The sequence below is a fragment of the Phoca vitulina genome, unplaced genomic scaffold (assembly GCF_004348235.1).
Source record: "Phoca vitulina isolate PV1807 unplaced genomic scaffold, GSC_HSeal_1.0 scaffold15, whole genome shotgun sequence".
Classification (NCBI taxonomy): domain Eukaryota; kingdom Metazoa; phylum Chordata; class Mammalia; order Carnivora; family Phocidae; genus Phoca; species Phoca vitulina.
Window position 1 is genome coordinate 33,070,647 of NW_022589718.1, and position 18,145 is coordinate 33,088,791.

General features: G+C 39.8%; 1 protein-coding gene across 1 annotated transcript in view; it reads left to right on the forward strand.

Annotated features, from left to right (window-relative positions):
* ASB5 (ankyrin repeat and SOCS box containing 5) overlaps window positions 1–18,145 on the forward strand; it is an 80,044-nt gene that overhangs the window by 38,588 nt on the left and 23,311 nt on the right. The window lies entirely within an intron of this gene.

Below are 18,145 nucleotides of genomic sequence, written 5' to 3' on the forward strand. Positions count from 1 at the left end.
CAGTTTGGAATTTAATTCAGCTCAGTACTTGGACACCTTCTCTGTTCCTGGTTCAATGTTATCTGCTCCATGTAGCTAGATGAATACATATGTGTGTATACATGTGGGTGTACATATGGAGAGATTTGTGTATTTATCACAGGTACTACATGACTTGCCTTTTGAGCCAAAGGAGGCTTGGTTAAGTGGGGCCAACGTTTGCACATATAAAACAGCCGAACAGCAAGCAAGCAGAAATGCCTAAGGTCTAAATAAAAACAGCTAAGTTCTGTAATGACTGTTTTCTAAAGAAGTCTGTTGAGAGTATCAGGCGCTTCATCAAGAAGGTGGGGCTTAAGATAAAATTTCTCAGAACATATCTCATTATGTACAAGTAGAGATGAAAGCAAGCTGAATATACATGCAAAGAGGAAGTTTAGAATGTGGAACTAAACAAGCCTGGTTCGTCTGGGGCAAAGACTGGTGTATAAATATTAGATAAGGATTCACAGTTGGGTGGTTGGTGCCGATGTGAAAAATAAATACACATCTTCTCAATCACACATCCAAAAGTAAATAGTTCTATTAAGAGCTCTCTGCTGCCTTTACTAGATTCAGGCTACACAAAAAGAGCCTTTATCTAATCACGGAAATAATTACGACCAGAGGTATTTTACAGAATCCTTGGTGTGATGAGGTCATCACACCACATGAAATATGTTTATTTCACGAGCTCCATCTCAGAGAAGACAAAATACCTCCTCGACGTGGATTCAGAAAGTGCACATCCTCAGAATGCCTCGGTGGCAGTTGTGTGGATTGCTGTAATAATTTTAGCCCAGTCGGCTCATTTTCCAACATGAGGAGAAGAGAGGAAAATGTGTCCCCAGTGACAGACGAACCATGTCATGGAAAGCAGGTGGAGTATTTGGAACGCCTCTTGCTTTGAAACCACCCTCAAATCCTTTAAAAAAAAAAAGAAAGAAGAGTTTGCTTACGGACTCTGTAGACCTTTTGGCATTTCTTCTCTACCAGCTGCATGAAGAACAAATCATTCATTCTTTCCAGCCTTCTCTCGGCAGTACTACAAAGGAGACCATTGGCTTTTTAGACGGCAAATGCCCAAAGCATATCAGATCAGGGAAGGAGAGTTGCATAAATTGTTAAATTGTTAGCACTTCCAGGTGGCCTGTGATTAGACAAGTCCACTCTGTGAAATTAAGTTGGGGGAGAACATATATTAGAATGATTTTTTTCCTTATGATTTCTTTCCTTAATCTTATAATTCTCCATTGGTTACCATGGGACAAGTTTTTAAAAATCTGCCCTCTAAGTAGATTTAGGAGTTTTCTAGAAAAGCCCACAGAGAGGCTAGGGAGGCATGCAGGGACAAGGTTCCCATGGGCCCCTTCCCCTTTCTAAACAGGATGGACTTTCAGAGGAATTTTTCTTTAAAGAAAAGGATGAAATGATGTTTAAACACAAACGCTCTGAGTTTGTTGAAAATATGATGCAAGTTATATGCATCTTTACAGAACCCAACCACCTTATAAAATGAGTCACAACGGAATAGCCTTTCAACATTCTTTCCTAGGGATTAGAACAAAAGTAAACATTTTGGGCCCGTCAGGAATGTGCGCGACTATGTGAAATGGCGCGAGGCCATCCTGTCTCCATGAGGGCAGCTAAAATTTCCATGCCACCATTACCTACTGAGCAAAATAGAAACATTCAGAAATACGTACACTCTTTCCAGAAGGCTTAGAGCCTTAAACTATGGACAAGGACAAACAAACTGAAACATAATACTGAAACGCCATTCATGTTCTTAAATAGAAACACTGGCTCATCTCAGTCATCAAGTGTGAGGCTTGATTTAAATGGAAACGGACAGTGATACAATGAACGTTAAGGCCCGTCCATTGAAATCTGCTCTTCGCCCTCATAATGCTGCAAAGTTCCTCGGGAGCTGATGGAGTTGGGTAGGCTGTTGCCCGAGCACTGGAGGAGCCATTCTCCTAAAAAGGTCTCAACCCAACACAGCCACAGTCAATAATGAGCACATAAGTCGTGACTCTGGGGGACGGAAGCCCTCCGTAACAACCAAACACATCTTTGATTAACCACCGAGGAGATTTATGAGCTCCTTCTGTTTGCCAAATGACCTCACTCACTAGAGAAACGATGATTCCTATCATCCACCAAGCGCAAGGAGCAGGTCATGTTTAGCATGAATTGATGCACCAAATGAATTTCTGAATTTGGAAGCTTTGTGTCTTCTTTCCCTCTCGAGCCATGATCCAGAATGAGGAAATAGGAAAAGGGAAAAAACGCTAGTTCCTTCAGAGCTCAAATACATAGAATCACAGATCTATTGAGCCTGGGAAGGAATGAATATTTCTTCATAGTGACTCTCCAAGAAGTAAAAGAAAGGAAGCTAAACCAAAATGTGAACATCATTCTCTCCATTCCCCGTAGTTATGACGAAATTGCTCATCTAGTAAAAATCTAGTTTAGCAGCCAAGTTTTATGGCTACTTACCATTAGTCAAAGAAAGCCACAGAACAAGAGTGATTTGGGTTGGAGGGCCTATCTCCTATATAGTGGATATGAAGTCCTGAAACATTCCAAGAATGTGGAAGGAGAATCTGCTTAAATAATCTCAATCTTTAGGGCACACTGGAGGTAGTAATATTTTTAAAAAGAATTTTATTTATGAAAGTTAATTAGATTCAATGATAGAGATTTTTATAATCATTTAAAGGTTATTTTTAAGTAGCATACACAAATGACCATAAACCTGGTTCTATAGCATTATAACAAATATTTTGATTATTAAAAAAATAAGATGTTTGAAAGACAAAGGATTTAACTAGAACAGAAAAAAAACTAAGTTTGTAATTAACCTAAGGCTTAAGAGGCAAACAGGATTCTTGCCAAATACTTGGATACTGAATTATAACAAGACTGCAGGGGAAAGCTGCATTATTCTGGAGAAGGCAAGTACAATTTACTAAGGAAAAAGTCACCAGGACCTTGAAGTAACTACCAGTGGCACATAAGAAAAACAATGCCTTGGGTATCGGAAGAATTCAGCAAATACTTATGGAATGAATAAAATACCTTAAACTGGGAGGAAATAGAGTTTAAAATCACTTTGCAGGTAACAGTGATTTAGCCATCCATAAATTATTCTGTCATGTTTCTGGTACCTTCCAGCTGTGAGATCCTAGGAAAATTGTTTAAAGTCTGCAGCGGTCAGTTTCTTCATTATTAAAATGAAGCTAATGATATTTATTTCAGAGGATTATTGTAAATTTTCTATGAGATAGACTTGAATTACTTAAACCATTTGTCACAGTGTCTTGGAATATAATTACTCCATAAAAGTGAGCTCTTTATATTATACAATTTACAATTCTTCAAAAACAGTACAAAACTGCCTACAATTTAGTAGCTCAGAGAAGCATCGAAAAAAAGAAAGGTGGAATTATAATACATTGTGTTTGCTAAACAGTTGTTGTAGGCAGATGATAATGCTAGGACATTTTTACTAAGCAACTCTAAGTGTTCTGCCCAGCATCATGTTAGAGATTTGGGTAGATGGTTTCAGACCTTACGTGCTTGGCTTTATTTATGTGTTTATTGAAGAATAACCAACTGAAGTTCTGAAAGGTTGAGTCTTTCTGAGCCATCAGTTAGGACTGGAGCAAAGCAAGGCAGAGGGTTTGGCTGGTGTGTGGCAAGGACCTAGACAGAATGCTATGGTGGAAAGGCGAATTCAGAGCTGATGGTTCTTAAATTACTTGCAGACATTTCTTCTACCATCTTACTCTGTCAAAGGAGCTCTCCCGGGCAGAAATCCCTTGGATGGGAATGTTTTCCTGGTCCAAATACCTGGTCAAGCTATACCGTAGGAACGCCTGGTCTTTTCTGGAAAGGCATTACCATGAAAGCCCAACGGAACGTTACTACTGCATATAGCAGCAAATTTCTGTTGACTCTTCCGTGGTGAGTGCCTTAGAAAGAGCTGAAGCTTGCTTAACCTCCAAAATACCAAAGCACCGGATATTAACTTCCTCTGCCAAGCCTTCTTGCCCTTTTATTTTCTTTCCTCTTAATCCCTGGCAGCTGAAAAGGGAAGACAAAACCCAGTCATGACAACAGGAGCAGTGAAGAGCTGAGTCAGTGCGGGCCGGGATTTGGCTTTTTTCCTTTATTTTCTCTGTTTCTCTCTGTCAGCTGGTCTCTCCAGGAAGCAAGCAAAACATAATTTTTTAGTCTATCTTACAAGAAGTTTTTTTTTTCTTATGAGGCAGGAGAAAAATAACCCTTTAAAAAAAAAAACAAGCAGATTATATCTGGAAATGAAGATGCATGATTATTTCATAGGGTCATTGAATAACCTTAGAGCCTATCAATATTTTAAATGGTCTGAGGCCCTGTGCAAAGGTTTGCAAAATATCCCTCCAAGAGCTTCCAGGAACACTTCTTTATGAGGCCACTGCAAAGGTTATCTGAAGGTGGTTAGGCCTCTATTCAGAAAAGAATACGTCACGGATAATGATTTCATCTCCCCTCTTCAGTAGGAGACCATTAAACTGTATAGTGATGATCCAAGCCATAGGAATATTCAGGCTGTTAGCTGCAAGGTCCGAGGCAGGAATATGATAATGGACAAAGCACTTTCTCAAAATGGAATATCTAAGTGCGACTTTACTAACTGGGGAGTAACACAGCGACCCCCACATTTTCCTGAGGTAGCTCAGTCTAGCCTAGTCTGCAGTAGGCCTCGGAGGAACAATGAAGCTGATCCAATATTGGCCATTTGTTTTATGAGAAGATAGGAATCAGTTCCATGTTTTAATGTCAGAATTGTAATATTCCAGCAGAAACGCTATTGTTCCCAATGGCTTCATCCTCGGTGCTTTTAAAGCTATGTTTAAAACTTGGTAAAATACCCATCCAATAGACATATACCAGACTATATGCACAGCTGTGCTTAAAAGTTGTGTACAGAACAGCTTTTAGGAAATCACTGGATTTTTATCTTCCCATGTCAACTTGTCACTTAAAAGAGTCCCTTCGGAAATGAACAATCTATTTATTTTATAAATGTAAATTTTTCATATACTACATTTTCTTAAATTGAGATCCTATCCTGGTAAATATTATGTGGTTACTATGGTAGGAAGAGAAGATGAGAAAGGGAAAAAAGTGAATCCCTTGTTTTCCAAATTCCCTGTAATTGGACTTAACAGGGTGCCTAGCATGTCCCTTGACCTTTTCTATCCCCAGCTTTGACATTACATGACCCAGCTCCCACTTTCTGACAGCACTATGTCATATTTTTTGTGTAATTTACAAAGTCTTCCCATACACCCTATCCCTTTTCATCCTCATAATTGTCCCCTACAAAGTCCATGGTATTAAGCCTTCCTTTACCAAGAAGGAAACAATTTAAAATGTAGAGGAACTTGCTCGAGGTTATTGATCTCATTAGAGGAAAGTCAAAACAGGAGTCCTGGTATTTTAACGTTGCTTCTGACCTCACTCATCTTGACCATTTGTGGGACTTTGTGTTTTTTTGTTTGTTTGTTTATATTATGAAGCAGGCAGTGTCCTTTTTCCAGAGCTAGCTCTTTTTCGGGTTGCAGTCCATCTTTTGGGGTCTCTGTAATAATCCCAGCCAGACACAGAATCACTTAGCACTTTCTGGGCTGCTCCCCCACCCCCACCCCCGGGGCCTCGTGCTCATGCGTGAAGACAGGGCGTCGCGTCATCCTCGGAGCTGACCTAGCACGTGGCAGGTCCTTACCAAATAATCAAGGAGGGAAGGAACAAAGGAAGGAGGAAAAACAGAAGGGAAAAGGAAGGGATTCAAACTTAAAACCATGGATTTTATTACCACTTTCAACAAAGCACTTCACCTATTCTTCTCATGCGTCGCCCAGCAGTATAAACGTTCACACACTGAGTTCAAACGTTCATGGAGAGACTTGGGGAGTTAATTCTCAAAGAAAAATGAAGACATAAAATCAATACTGTCTAGAAGTTAAATCTCTAATAATGCCCTCCACTCTTCCTTCTTAATCAGACTTATTGTCCCTTTTCCGTGATTCCTTTTAGCCTCATGGATGGGCATGAGCCTTCCTCCTCAAATAAAACAACCCATTACCTGTCTCTTTTTGACTGGAATCAGTTAATGGCTGTTAATGTATTCAAGTATCTTATACAGATAAAAACTCAAAGATTGCTTGCCTTTTGGTGAGGGATGCTACTTGTTTACCTTTTGATTTCACACTTTAAGTGAATGCATTTTTATTCTTAAAATGTTAGACTTTCCGAGCCAACCTTCAAATATTACTAAATGTTCACTTTAAGCTGAATGCTCATTATGGCCCTTCAAAGTGTATATAGCATACAGAAAACACCCCAAACGCCATATATGAGAACTATAATTGAGAGGAGATCGCTCTCTTTTTTCCTCTAAAGCAAGTCAGAAAATTGTCAAGTGCTAGAAGATGTTACAAGAAGGGGTTTGGCTGATAGAAAACTTAGCATCAATACCTGCTGTAAATAATACCTCTGGACTTCGGCTCTTTACCCTTCAAGCCTGTGCCCCAAATTCTTTAGTGTCTGTTTTAGATAGCAAAATGGTAGGAATGATAAAAATAAAAATGTTTTTAAAATCTTGCTTTCACGGGGGCGCCTGGGTGGCTCAGTCGGTTAAGCGTCTGCCTTCGGCTCAGGTCATGATCTCAGGGTCCTGGGATCGAGCCCCGCATCGGGCTACCTGCTCGGCGGGGTGTCTGCTTCTCCCTCTCACTCTCCCTATGTACATGCTTTCTCTCTCTCTCTCTCAAATAACTAAAATTAAAAAAAAAAAATCTTGTTTTTGCCTATGCACACGGCTGGCTTCTTCATACGTGGGCAGCAAAAGGATTACAGTGGGGGGTTGGTTTGTGCCCGTGTCCGGAATCCTTTGTAGTTACGGTAACACCGAGGCAAGAGACAGCTGTAGCCTCCACAGTGTGGGGTAGGACTCCTGTTTGGGGACAGTTGCGCAAGGACAGACTGCCCCCAGGACCCCGGAGCGGGCCCACCAAAGCGTATGTGAGGTCTCCATGGCCTGCCAAGCCGCAACTGAGGCCAGCACACCCAGGACTCCTGACTTTCTCTGCTTTGTGCTCTAAGACCCGCTTCTGCACGTACGTGCAACGTGGCAGAAACGCACATCAGTACCCGTCTCTGTTCAGTGTCAGCAGGAAACCCCGAAGCTCTGCCCGCGCCTCAACCTTCCGTGAGCACATGGTTCGTGGTGATACAACTGTTTGTGGCTAGAACTACGGGGAGGAGGAGACGTATGTGTAAAACTGTTCTTGCATTAAGTCCTTGTCCGTGGTGCGTGTCAGATTTTCTTCCCGGCAGCTGTTGTGCTCAGACCAGAGAACACAGGTTGCTGATTTCATTCCTTGTATGGATTTGTGGACCTTGTTTAAATTTCAAGTTGGCCCCTGGTAGAGATAGAACATTGTCGCCAAGTGGGTAAAGAGAAGGAAGGAAGAGGAGTGTCATTTCATGAGAATATGATAGCAAACACCAACCTAGTTCTGAGCCATGTGCCAGGGACCGTTCTAATCATGTATGATCATAAACTCATTTCATCCTTACAAAAATCTTATGACGTAGCTGCTATGGTTGTTAGATCTGTTTTTTGCCTTCCTTATTTTTTTTTAAAGATTATTTATTTAGGGGATGGGGAAGGGGAGGAGGGAAAGAGACTCTCAAACAGACTCCGCACTGAACGTGGAGCCCCATGTGGGTCTGGATCCCATGACCCCAAGATCACGACCCGAGCCGAAATCAAGAGTTGGACGCCCAACTGACTGAGCCACCCAGGTGCCCCTGTTGGTAAGCAGCAATGCCGTACATTGGAAAGAGAACAGGTAGGGAGCAGACAATCTTGGTTCCAGTCTTGCTTTATTGGTAACACTCTGGGTGACTTTGGGGACACCGCCTATCCTCTCGTGACTTCAGTTTCTTTATCTGCAAAATGAAGAAGTTAGACAAGATCAGTGGGTTTTGAACCTTTCTTTTTTTAAGCTATTGACTTTTTTTTTTTTTTTAATGATCTGGAAGCTCGATTTGTGAAGCTGATAGAGTGGCAGCCATGCTGTTGGAAGGCAGAGCCCCATGCTTTGCTGGCACGCTCCAAGGCAGCTCGGTTGAACTCCCGGGGCTCTTTGAAACCATTTGTAAATCACTGAAGTAGATGGCATCTAAGTCCACTTCAGCTCTGAAGCACCATGATTCCTTTTTTTTTTTTTAAAGATTTTATTTATTTATTTGAGAGAGAGAATGAGACAGAGAGCATGAGAGAGGGGAGGGTCAGAGGGAGAAGCAGCGTCCCCACTGAGCAGGGAGCCCGATGCGGGACTCGATCCCGGGACTCCAGGATCATGACCTGAGCTGAAGGCAGCCGCTTAACCGACTGAGCCACCCAGGCGCAAGCACCATGATTCTTTCATGTTATTTTGACTATTGGTGGGTCATTTTTGACGAGAGAAACCTTTAGCACAGATAACCTGAGTTCCTTTTTGTGAATTTATCACACCCGTGACCTCACCCCCCCTATGCCGGAACATGGAGAATGTAACTCAACTGCCCTGCTCAGAACTGTCACGAGTCAGCAAATAACAGATAATGACAATGATTTTAGAACAGCCCCTGTGGTCTTGCAGACGCATTTTCACGTAATCACTTCAGGGGTCACCCAAGGTCGCTGGAGGCACATGGTTGGCAACTTTCCTCTGCAGCCCTGCTGGAGTAGTGCTCTGGTCGAATATTTTCTCTTCCTCTCCACTGTGTACCCCTTTCCATCCACAACATCCTCTCCCGTGTCTCCTGAGACAGGGTGACTACGTTTACAGTAATCATTTTCTTGCCTTTATAGGTTTCACTCCCCTGACTATGCCTCAAGTAGGTAACAATTTGGTTTAGCCTGCTTTTAAATTTTTTATCAATTGACTCATTCTCTCAATATTCTTTCATGATTTACTTTTCTCACTGAACAACATGACAGAAAGATTTATCTACGTGTACCTGGAGTTCATTCACATTCAGTGCTGTAAATTCCAAATTTGGGGTAATTATGAATCACATTGATAGAAACATCTAGTACAAATAAGTTTGTCTAGCTCCAGGGCTGGTATTGCTAGGTCATACAGCATGTGTATCTTTGGTTTTTTTAGTTGCTGTTATACTATTTTCCAACATGATTTTATCTGTAGTGAAATCCACAGTGTATGAGAATTCATGGTGCTTCCCATTATTGCTAATATGTGGTGTTGTCAGTATTCTTAATTTTTGCCAATCTGGTGGGCATGTAGAGATATCTTATGGTTTAATTTTCATTTCCCTAATAATGCCATTTTCATGTTTATTGGCCATCTGTACCTTCCATTTTTGTGATGTGCCTTCCAAAGATTTTGCCATCCATTCTATTGGGTCTTCTGCCCTGTTTTTCATTGATTTTAGAAGTTATTTATATGGCCTAGCAGTTAAATGGAAAGTGGAAAAAAAAACTTAAAAACGCTACTTACAAATATGTTTCGTGGCTTGGCTTTCACTTTTCATGGTTTTTCTTTTGGTGAACAGATGCTCTTTATCTAAAATAGTCAAATTTAGGGGTGCCTGGCACAGTTGGCTAAGTGTCGGACTCTTACTTTTGGCTGGGGTTGTGGGATTGAGCCTCGCATCCAGCTCCGCGCTCAGGGTGGAGTCTACCTGAGACTCTCTCTCCTTCTTCCTCTGCCTCTCCTCCCCCACACACATGCTCGCTCACTCACTGTCTCTCAAATAAATAAATAAATAAATTTTTATAAAAAATAGTCAAATTTATAAATATTTTCTATTTTGGTTAATACTTTCTGTATCATTTATTTTTAAAATTCCTGCTGTACTTCAAGATAATCAAAGTGTTTTTCTGTATTCTCTTCTTAAAGCTTTCCTTTCAAATTACCGACTTGCAATTGAGTTTTTGAATGGTGTAAGCCCATTCTTTTCTAAGTGGGTAGCCAATTATATTTACCCCATTTAATGGAAAGTCAGTCATACATTCTATAAACCATAGTAAGTGCGGCACCCTTTCTGCATAAGTTTAGTGTCTGTTCATGCAAAGGTCTGTTTATGGGCTTTCTTACTGGGTACACCTCTCCAGACCTAAACCACACTATGTTGGTTTCAACAGCTTTTGAATATCTTGATACTTGGTAGAGCAAGCCCTTCCACTTTGCTCTATTTTCTCAGAGGCTTTGGCTGTGCTTGGTAATTTGAAATTCCAGATTTTAGAAGCAACTTCTATCATTCACAAAACACCTGTTGGGGTTTTGTTGTAATTCATTTAACCTGTCAATTATTTATTAAAGGGATAATTCACATCTTTGCAGTACTTGCCTTCCAATGAATAAACATGATATATTTCCCCATTTATAAAGGTTTTCTTTATGTCTCTCAGTAAGGTTTTATTATTATCCTTTGAGGAGGTCTTACATATTTTTGTTGAATTCATTCCTATGCATTAAATTGTTTTATGCTATTGTAAAAAGTATCTGGTTAAATTGTTTCATTTTCTATCTCTATGTTGTAGGCACAGAGGAAGACAGTTTTCATATATTAATTTTATACCCAGCAAACTTGCCAAACTCTCATTAATTCTAATAAGAATCTGTAGGTTCTATGGGGTTTTTTTTAGGTAGAAAATAATATTATCTGTGAATATATAATGCCAGTTTTGTTTCTTCCTTTCCAGTTGTTATACCATTATTTATTTTTTCTTCTTCAGTTACTCTATGGATTAAAACCTTCAGTCCAATGTTCAATGGAGTGGTGATAATTAGTGTCCATTTTTTATCTTTCAATTCAGAGGGAAAGCTTTCAACATTTTGCCATTAAGTATGTTTTCTGAAGGTTTTTGTTTCTCTGGTTTTGTAGATAACTTTTATCATTTTTAAGGAAGTTCCTTATTATTCCTGTTATGTTAGCTGTGTAACTCCAGCATCTTCAACTGGGTGGACATCTGAGCATTCTATTTACAGAAGGAACACTTAGCTTCTACAAATGCATATTTTTCTTTTTAACATTCTTCATACCATCAATGGTGTAGTTCATATTTTAGCCTAATTATCTGAAAGACAGTTCACTCTCTTCACTGACTTCACCAGCGATACAGTATGGCATGGGGTGCCTACACCTGCATTCTGGGGGTCTGTCTGCTGCTATGATATTGATTTAAACTCAGTCCATTCCTTGCCTCCTGGGCACATGGAATGCACATTCCTGATAGATGGTCTGGAAAGTTCTTCTTTTTTATGATGAGGTTTTTTTTCAGCTTTTAAAAATCTTGTCTCAGAAAAATCTGATTTAACAATATCATTCTTCCTTTCTCCTGTTATATCCTGGCCCACCAATTGTCTTCAAATTGTCTGTAAGAGGTATAAATAACCATTATTAATTTTATGCCAAGGTCAACTTCAGGATTTTTCTGTGTTTAATTATGTTTGCATAGTTTCTGTAACATGCCTCGTTGCTTCCTGGTAATGAACTGAGGAAAGATTAAGGTAATCTGGAAACTCTTGCAAAGCCAGGTGCAGAGCATAAGTTATAAGGAGGGTGGTGGCTGAAGTGAGGCATGGGTCATTTTAACTGAAGTGACTATTCAGTTTGGCTATTTTCACGTGGTAGCAAGATAAGATGGAGATATAGCAGAGCTGGCCATTTTTAGAGAATGATTTTTTCTCTGCACTGGATATGAGGTCTTATTTCTGAACAGAGGTTCCAGATTCAAATCATATATAATAATTTAGAGTCATAGGCACCTGGGTGGCTCAGTTGGTTAAGCAACGGCCTTCAGCTCAGGTCATGATCCTGGAGTCCCGGGATCGAGTCCCACATTGGCCTACCTGCTCAGGGAGGAGTCTGCTTCTCCCTCTGACCCTCCCCCCTCTCATGTGCTCTCTCTCATTCTCTCTCTCTCAAATAAATAAATAAAATCTTTAAAAAATAATTTAGAGTCGTAATTGGCAGGTAATAAGTAGCCATTTTTGTATTTTGTACTATAGATGTAAGTAGCTATGGATATAAATGTGGTTTACATGTGATGCCCCATATAAAAATGAATTTGTGCTTTGGTGTATGGGACATGGGCCACTCCAAACTTATACTTGAAAGATGTCACTTCTGCAGACAAGATCATAGGTATAATTTTATCCTAGCTCTCTTTAGTGTTTGAAGATTTTTTATTTATTTATTTTTGTGAGAGAGAGAGAGAGAGAGTGCGCAAGCACATGAGCAGGGGGAGGGGTAGAGGGAGAAGCAGGCTCCCCGCTGAGCAGGGAGCCCGATGTGGGGCTCGATCCCAGGACCTTGGGATCATGACCTGAGCCGAAGGCAGACGCTTAACCCACTGAGCCACCCAGACTCTCTAGCTCTCTTTAGTGTCTGAGCCTGAATAAAACATTTGGCACAGAGTTTTTAAAAATATAGTATATAACTTTCAGAGAAGAATAGGGGAAAATGGAATCACAAAATTAATCAAACCAAAAGAACTAAAGAAAGAGACCATAGGAACCGTGGGGAAAATACAAAGTACAAAACTAATATGGGAAAAATCAATCTAAATATCATACCAGTAGTTAAATATATCAGTAATTTAAATAATAATTTGAAATAAATAATGAGTTCTCTAGATTAAAGATAACAATTTTCATATTTTGGGGGTAATACCCAGCAATATATTTTAACTGAGCCATCTAAAACATAAGGATTCAGAAAAGCTGAAAATAAAGGATCAAGAAAGATAGGCCCAATAGAAATAGAAATACTCCCTGAAAATGCATCACCATATTAATATGAGGTAAGACTTGAAGGCAAAAAAAACATGACTGGATGCCACTATATAATGATAAAAGGTGAATTTACATAGAAGCTATAACAATCCTGTGTATTCAGCCAATAAAATTGCGTTAAAATGAAAACTTTAAATATTGACTTAACTAAAAGCAGAAAGAAAATTTTAACAGAATTCTCTTAGTTATTGACAGATTAAGCAGACAAACATTGATGACTATGCAAACATTCAGAAGAAATTGAAAATGTAGATCTAATCTGGATATAGAACTCTCTGTCCTCATGGCTTCATGTACATTTTGAGTATTTGAGTTCAACTGAGTTCAAAAACTGAGTTTACACGGGGCCATAAAGCATGTCTCAGTGAAGTTCAAATGATTACTACTATATAGGCTGTAAGTTGGGAAACTTTTCTGTAAAGGATAAGAGAGCAAATATTCTATGTGAGTCGTATGGTCTCAGAGATGCAGTTATGGTGTAAAAGCAGATGATCTGTCAATGAACGTGTTTGGCTCTATTCCAATAAAACTTTATTTACCAAAACTGATGGTAGGACAGATTTGGCCCACAAAACATCATTTGCTGCCTCTGATATGGAACATATCCACGAACCTCAGTAAAATTAATGTAAAAATCATGAACAAAATGTAATTAGAAGAAAACTCCTATGTTTGGAAATTAAGAAAATGTCTTTAAGGATCTCAGAGGTTTAGAGATCAAAATTATAAAAAGAACAACACAGTCAACTTTCACACATTGAAGTAAGAAAATCATAGAGCCTCAAGCAGAAATTAATAAAGTGGCTTATTATAAACAAATTATAAACAAAGCTAACAGGTGATCTGTTGAGAGACTAATGAGATCGGTGCACCTATATCAAAACAAGGTGCACGTAAACAATAGTTGGAATTCAAAAGAGAACATAAAGCAGGTGTCAATGATATTTTTAAAAATAAGTGGTTTTATTTAACAACTTAATGCCAATAATTGGGATTATTTGGATGAAATAGACAATTTCCTAAAAAAAAAAAAAATACGACTTGTCGAAGTTGTTTTTGAAGAAATGAAGAACCTAACTAATCCTAAAATCACTAATAGAGATATAATCACAAGTTTTAAAACTTCCTCCAAAAAAAAAAAAAAAAAAGAAAATCCAAGGGCAGCTGATTTTCCCCGGGGCCTCTACCCAGCGTCCTAAGGCAGAAACATTCTAGCAGGTGCACCGACCGCAGAGAAAGCAGGGGACCCGTCCCCAGCTCGTTTCACGGAGTTCGTAGCCGTGCGCTGTGGCGGCTTTGAACCGTGTCAACTCAGTTATACCCGAGCTGCGTCCCAGAATTCCCTTCCTAGTGCTGCTCCGGGTGCGGACGGGCCAGAGGAGAACCTTGTATAACACTCGGGGGGCGGACAAAGAGCTGCCGGCTTCACGCGCTGAGGCCGGTGGACGCGCCGCTGGGGGCTTGCCCGGCTCCGGTCCTGCGGCCGCGCCGAATCGCAGCCCCCCGCTCCCGCCAGCTGGCCGGCTTGCAGGTCTCCGAGTCCCAGGCCAGCTGCGGGTGCATTCTGCGGTCAAGGGCGCCAGTTTCTCCTTGGGTCACCCACATCGCTGAGGCTGGAGGGGGTGATAGACAGACACTGTTCCCGGTTTTCCTCAGAGCTTCCAGAAGTCTCTGCCCTCCCTGACTTGCAATCAGCTCTGTTGCCGACTGTCAGCGGACAGCCTAAGGGCGACTCCAAGCCCAACACGCCCACAAAGACAGCAGCCTCGAAGAGATCCCTTACCCTGCAGTTGTGGAGGGTCGATTGGGTACGAAAAATTCCTCATTCTAGAACACTCAGAGCGATCAGAGTTTAACTGATACATTACCCAAACTCGAAAAAGTCAGTACAAGACGTAAATTATAGGAAGCCAATCTCACTCATGAACATAGCTGCAAGAGTCTGAAATAAAATATCAGCAAACCAAATCTAGCACGAAGAATTGGGTTTCTAAGAAATCTCTTATGATAAGGTTTCCTACTTTAAATAACATCCTGGCCCGGGCGCCTGGGTGGCTCAGTTGTTAAGCGTCTGCCGTCGGCTCAGGTCGTGATCCCAGGGTCCTGGGATCGAGCCCCGTATCGGGCTCCCTGCTCCGCGGGAAGCCTGCTTCTCCCTCTCCCACTCCCCCTGCTTGTGTTCCCTCTCTCGCTGTGTCTCTCTCTGTCAAAAAAATAAATAAATAAATAAAATCCTGGCCCATCAATTGAACTGAAAGGTAACGCTCTATTACGAGATACAAGCTTGCTTTTGCAGAAGCACACAACCAAACCTGCAAGAGTTACCTTGGGATTATTTTGAAGCAAATCCCAGAGGTATCACTTAATCTATAGAGAACAGATTGGACGATGGCCAGAATGGATGTAGGGAGAACAGTCAGGATATGTTACCGCACAGGAATATACAGCAGCTGGGCCTAGGCCTTTGACCAAGAATTGGAAATGAATGAATATGGATACAATCAAAGGAAATTTGGGAAGAAAATTGGCCTGGTGAAATAATGGATTGGCTTATGCACACTTCCACGTCAACATTTCAGAGTCCTGGGGTAATGGCAATTAACTTTATGAAGGATTTTCAGCATAGGACATTAAAGTATATTATTGCACATTTAGGAATTGTCATCAGTTTCTTGCATGTTAAGCTGACATTTGCCTAGGAAATCACTTAAGTAAAATTCAACTCAACAAACCTATACTTGGGGATTGTCCTGATCATCTGGCTTCATCACCACTAGCAAAAGCCTTCCAGAACCTAGGGACTGTTGATAAGGATATTCGAGAAACTTCTGTGCTTCCAGAATATTGCTGATTCCCATTACTTCAAAATTTGGGCTTCTTCCCTTTTCTTTTTAAAATTTTCTCATTTCTAATATTTTAAGGATTTTCTTTCTTTTTTCTTTTTACACGAAAATAGCTGATCTGTTGTATATCAACCAGCATTTCTTTCTTTGCAACCAGTGGATTCACCTATGACATATTTTTGGGTCCACAGCTGTTCTAGTCTGTTTTTCGTTGCTTAATTTTTGTTAGCTATTTTTGTTTGGTTGTTTGTTTTGTTTCGTTTTTCTTACAAAGTAGCCAAGTTATATCTAGTAGAACAAGAACTGTTTTACGTATGCCACGGTGACTGAGCAACTAAAGAACCAGGATTATTTGTGGGGCTTACCAGTAACTGAAGTGCTTGAGTGTTGTGAGTTTTGAATTTGCTTTTTAACTTTATTACTAAGTAGAAAGCCAAGATTCGATGAAGAAAGCATGAATGATGTATTTATACCTACATTATACACTAGGAAGAATAATGTCATAAAAACTAACATTAACTGAGGGCTTAACTGTATACCAAACATAGTTCTGATTTATCTATTAATTCATTTAATTCATACAGAAATCCTGTGTGGTAGGATTGTTATCCCATTTTCCAGATGAGGAAATTGAGGCACAAAGAAACGAAGTAACTTTCTCAAGGTAACAAATTCAGTATTTGCCTGGCTTGGGATAGGGACCCAGCTTTGGTAGTTTGAGGGCAGTGTTGAGGCTCCTAACTATTAGACTATGTTGGAATGAATAGCTCTATTAGAAAGTGGTTCACCAGGGGTTCCTAGGTAGCTCAGTTAGTTAAGTGTCTGACTCTTGGGTTTGGTTCAGGTCATGATCTCAGGGTCATGAGCTTGAGCCCCGGGTCAGACTCCACGCTCATTGTGGAATCTGCTTAAAATTCTCTCTCTCCCTCTGCCCCTCCTCCCCCACCCCGTCCCCGCGCTTGCTCACTCTCTCTAAAAAAAATAAATACAAATTTTTTAAAAAAGAAAGCAGATCTCCTGAGATTTGTTAAACCAAGTGTAGGTACATTGCTGATGCATGTGGAGTTGATAAAAACTAGTTACATCATTGAGAGTTTTAAATCTTTTCGTTCTATGTATTGTGGCTAAAACATAACATTAGAGTTTTTTTTTAATGCAGTATATAGTTTCTTCTAAAAATATGTTTCGCAGAAGCCTGGAGAAATGTTGAGTTCTGTTTCAAAACCAGAATTGATATCTTTGGTTAGATTTTCCTTGTTTATTTTTTCCTTTCATAATGGCATTGTGATACCTCTCCATTCATTTCACAGTTTGCACACTAGCCAAATGCTTTCCAAGATACCGTGTTAAGAATAACAGCAACAGAAAAGAAAAAAAAAAAAAAATATATATATATATATATATATATGTTTTTTGTCCACTTTTTCACAAAATTGCTTTGGGCTTCATAAAAATCTTAGTAATGGAAATACACTGTCTACGATAACATCGGGTCTTCTTTATGGAGAAGCGCTACTTACTGCTTATAGTTTATGAAACTTCAATGAAACTTATATGTAAATCAGATATTTTGTGGATGCTTCTTAAGGAGCATCCCTGCAAGTTAGCTATGGGAATTTCCAAGTTTGTCATGAGTCTAAGAGCTCTTGATTCCCAGACGTACAGACGTTTCTTGGACAGTAATGGAGACACATGCCAATTCTGAAATGCCTACCTGGAACGTAAGGTTCAAGTGGACAGCAACTGTCCTTTCATCTCTGTGTACCCAGGACATAACACCCAGTAGACATCTAAGAAATACTGAGTGAATGGGTGAATGAAGGCATGAATAAATGACATTTCATCACCTTACTTGTGATGAACACAACTAGAAATTAACATACTCTAGTCATTAGTGTTTATGCTAGTCTCTCATGGTTTAAACATTTAGGGATTTTGAATTTAAATTGTATTTTATTATTTTCATTCTACCTATGGGGGTTATTTGTGTCTTTCTGAAAAATCATTTACATCTTTTGGTGTAGTAAAAAAAATCCCAGATTCAGAGACATCTTTTATATTATAATGTTGAAAAAGATATTTTAAACATTTTGAGAAGACTTTAACTCTCGATATTAACAAATATGTATGGTAGAAATCACCCTTACATGACCGCTAAAAGAGACTTACTCTGCATTGTGAAGGGTCCTGGACGATGGGGACAAGTACATTTTCTTCAACAGAACCCCTTACCTATCTGTTTCAAGATCTACCATAAAAAATATGCTGCATGCAAGCATATAATTTTGTTACTTCAAACTACATTTAACTGGATTTTATATTATGCTTCTGCTTTTTAAAAAAATCATCCCACAAGTTGATAATATTGAAAGAGCCTCCTTACCTAACATTTATTCTCAAAGCCTTGCCCACAGC